The sequence below is a fragment of the Saccoglossus kowalevskii genome, chromosome 12 (assembly GCF_978046115.1).
Source record: "Saccoglossus kowalevskii chromosome 12, keSacKowa6.1, whole genome shotgun sequence".
Classification (NCBI taxonomy): Eukaryota; Metazoa; Hemichordata; class Enteropneusta; family Harrimaniidae; genus Saccoglossus; species Saccoglossus kowalevskii.
Window position 1 is genome coordinate 21,731,907 of NC_140652.1, and position 4,350 is coordinate 21,736,256.

General features: G+C 34.1%; 1 long non-coding RNA gene across 2 annotated transcripts; it reads left to right on the forward strand.

Moving 5' to 3' along the window:
* The first annotated feature begins 231 nt into the window (after positions 1–231).
* Positions 232–3,915, forward strand: LOC102809098 (uncharacterized). 2 transcript variants are annotated; one of them, XR_014931147.1, is made up of 6 exons: positions 232–325; positions 418–518; positions 2,056–2,083; positions 2,172–2,203; positions 2,573–2,594; positions 3,749–3,915. It is a non-coding gene; the product is annotated as an uncharacterized LOC102809098 (long non-coding RNA). The 2 variants fall into 2 exon arrangements; XR_014931146.1 differs by having other exon boundaries at positions 439–518.
* The last annotated feature ends 435 nt before the right edge of the window (positions 3,916–4,350 follow it).

Sequence of the window (4,350 nt, forward strand, 5' to 3'; positions counted from 1 at the left end):
TTCAACTGGTCTGAGTTGTAATGACAATATATAAAAACACAACATTAAAAGTGGTCAGCTACATGCCCCTAAATTTGGTCAAATAACACAAATTGTAGCCATAAAATGTTTATATTGTATAATCTGATTTCATCCGAATATAAATATCACTGGGCAACCGTACTGAGTTAGAATTATGCTGGCATGTGTTGTCATAGCGATGAATAAAAATACTACATGAAAAAATTAAAACTGCACATAGAGCCTGTTAATAACACAACTCTGTTTGAAATCATCAAACGCGGATCACAGTGCTGGAAGATCTAATATCGAGAAGACTAGAGTGGTGAGTTATTTTATTCAACGTAAAACGGTTGTTAGTGAAGTATGTGTCCACATTTACAAACATTCTGAACCGATGCACACTAATTTTCCTAGCATTTATTTTCGCCTTGGCAGCAAACATGCGTCCTGTGATTATTTTTGCTTTATTATTATTACTGGTCATCAATATTACTGGTGAAGAGCAGCAATCAAAAGTAAGTAGACTAGCGTTATCTATACTTTCTGCTTTTAATTATCATTCAAGGCGATGAACTGTGTAGTCAATTTTTTAATAATAATCTATAATTAACGTCATTCTCTTACAATATTATAAAGTAAATGTATCCAATACGGTATTTCATCAAGTAATTCATGTATGTAGCAAGTTGAACGGGGTATTATTCAAACTCGAACACCGCGATTGCTGACCGTAAATAATAAATGCTTGATAATTCAGTATTGTTGCCTTCTGGTATCTGGTAATATATATATATATATCAGTAATTTTAATGAAAAAAAGTACATTTTTCTTAGTAATAGTGACACCTGTTGTTTAGTGTGATGGACCCCCACGGTTGGGTACAGGAGCATAGAAGTTTATAATTAAAATTGTTTTCAATAAGAAACATGAAACCATCATACATGGCCTTATAAACAGCCTTTTACTTCATAGTGGGGTGGGTGGAGTAAAGCTGTGATTATTTTTATTACTTTCTGACCATCTAGTTTGCCATTTACCATGTCCATATAAACTAACGCTCCAGCCAATATCAGATTTGACTACTTGTTTCAAGCTATGGCACTTGGAAATGAGTGTTGTGACATGTGGCAAATGTCCAACTGTCTTGGTTAATAAGATTGGCTAAATTTCAACTAGAAACAGGTAAACCAGTATACCTGTATGTACGAAGCCAGTGAATGTTATTCAAGCCAAAGAAACTGCATCTATTTATATAAATACACATGGACAGAGAATATTTTCTTGGAGCACTAAATGTGACAATTGCCCTACTGTCTGTGATAAATATACCACACCAGCTACATCGTGCCCGACGAGGAGTTGGGTAGGTAGTGAAGAAAAACATTGACTGAAGCCTGGCAGAGGACTGAATTGTTGTCAACAGCAACAAACATACTGGGAAAGTCAAAGACAGTGAAAAAACAAACAAAAACACACAGGCATATAAATATTAACTTTCTAGGATCTTTATTGACTCCAAGTAATCCAGAGTAGAACGAGATGAATCAACGCTATACTCTGCCATCTTTATTTTAATATTAGATGCAACCATTATTCTGTAGGGCACAGCGGGTCATAACTTGAGGGGAGTTAACACCCATGATTTTTAAAATGCCTTGATCAATAAGAGTCTAAGTTACAGGGAACATTATTTTGATTTTCACTGGACCAATAAATGCATTTGACAGGAAAATGGAAAAACTCTACCACAACAGCAATTAGAACAGCTTGCTGCATTATAAGTATCACTTCCCTGTCAAATTAGTGGTTCATGCTTATTTGAATCTGAACATAACAGGCCAATTCTATCACACCTTGCTAGGCTTGAACTTCCATCCAATCAGAGCATTCCAAATGAACATGATTCTCCACAAATACTAGAGGGCGCTCTGACCAAAAAATTTCTACTATCGAAATAAAAAGAACTGATATATATATATATATATACAATGTATATGAATTATTAAAAACATATAACTATTATAAACCAATTTGCATTATTATTTCAACAGGATTTAGAAGACTATGCTATGGAACAAGGTTTGATACATTTAATTCAAATATTTTTCTATTGTCGATTTTTAATTCATCACACATTTCACTAATCCTAATATACATTCACTTTCAGACATAGACGGCGTTCGAGCAGCTAGTTTGCCGGTAAATCAATAATAATAATGACAATAATTATTAATATTATTATACATTTGTCACCGTAACGCCATAAGTTACAGCGTGAACGCTCTTACGCGCGTAATCATTCCATTTTTGGAATTCGCATTTCCTTATATAGTAGAATGAAAATACCTCGTAAAATACCGCAGAATTACGACAGGCTGTAACTTATGGCGTTACGGTGTCAGGTGTATAATAATATTTTATTTACTTACTACTTCATAATTTACTTTGTGTGAATTGTCCACACCCTCGTAATAAAGCGCAGAATTAATATTCATTCCATTGGGTAATGAATCTATGTACTATGAGTAATCTGTGTGCACGTTTCTTTCCATGCGTGGCGTCACAAAGGATGAAAGATTTATTGACCCGAGTGAGTAGCTGTTTTACCGACTGTTTTTTTTGAAAGAGAATGATACAGTGTTGTGCGTTGGCGTAATGAACAGTGATGTGATATGGGTTTTAAAACAATTCGGTGAACATGAACCAGATAACACATATAACCAACTATCAACACATATTAACTTTCAAATAACTTGTGTACTCAGTGCTTTCTTTGAATCTCATTTTTCAAAAGATATGCTGAATTAATAAACGTTAGTTGGATTCATTCTTTAATATTATGCCTATATTGTGTTTGACCGGCAAATTCGATTTGAATTGACTCGAATTGAGTTTATGTGTACTTCATTTATTTTACTAAATGGTCTGTTTAATGATTTTGCATCGACATAATCCCAACGATTAGGGTAGACATATTTTATTATGTGGAATTGGTGGCATACTAAACTACGTTAATATTAAAAAAAAAATTGTTCACTTTTTAAAGCGCGGTGGTCGTCGCGCAGCGCGTGTTCGAATTTCATGTAAATAAACAATGTATTTTACACACGTTGTATACGTCGCTATGAGTACCATATCGAACAGGACGCGGTGTGACGACTGCCGCCATTTAATTTTTGATATCAGGTATTAATATGAATGTTTTAAACAGCCCTAGTCTAGTGTGACACTAAACATTCGATCACATGTATATGACACCTGAACAATATTACCTCCAGAAATGTTCATAAACTTGTACAGTATTGATTGTAGCGATTTTCTTTTTGAGACGCTAGAAAAACTCATTTTCACAACAACCGCAAGCCCGTGTTCACACAGAAAACTGCAACGATTTTATATTTAGATGAACGCTGTCTTATTTTATTATTATTCATATAAACAGAAAACACACATATTGGCACCAGAATAATCAAATTAATCGGTTTGGAAAGATAATATAAAATTTGATAAATGAACGAATTACTGTACATTTGAACTAACGAAGTAGCATTTGATTATTCGGTGTCAGGTAGATGCATGTTATTATGGTGAAATAAAAACAAATGAGAAATACATACATTTACTCAATAATGCATGCGTTTTAATTATGTGAATGCCAATGAAGTTGTAAATGTGTACAGCATGTGTATATGTGATTTCACATGTGAGTATATGGTTAACAGTTGTGTCAACTTGTTTTTCTAGTGAGGAGATTCTATGGCAGAAAGAGATAAACACATCGTATGGCCCAGTCTATCACATGTTCGAAATTAGTCGAAGATAACATCTTAGTGTTTTATAAATTCATGTTAGGATATGGTAATAAATTGTAATCATGAGATGACTGAATAAATCCTATGCACATTTCAAAACACGTGTTCAGTGAGTACTTGCTGGTGAAAGTAACTATAGCAATAAATGTTTTAAAGTGGGAGGGTCGTCACCTGCACACGCGAGTCCCAAGCGACGATACCAACACAAGCTAAAAACGCAAAGGCTCAAGAGTAGACGCTCGTTTGTGAACAGCGACACGCTATGGTCATCTGACGCCTGCGCAGTTGACGACTCCCTGGCTTCAATCAAAATTATAAATGACCAACTAACATAGCATTTGAAATAAAACATCATGTCTTTATTTGTTTATTTATAACCGTAAATGTATTACTGCGATTAACAATATATAGTGGAGTTAACAAAACACAAACAAACTACTGCAACATTGCATTAAGTTGAATAACTTCAACACATTATTCATACTATCGCTTTATTTGGGGGATTATTCACTGACGATAAATACAAATATTTTT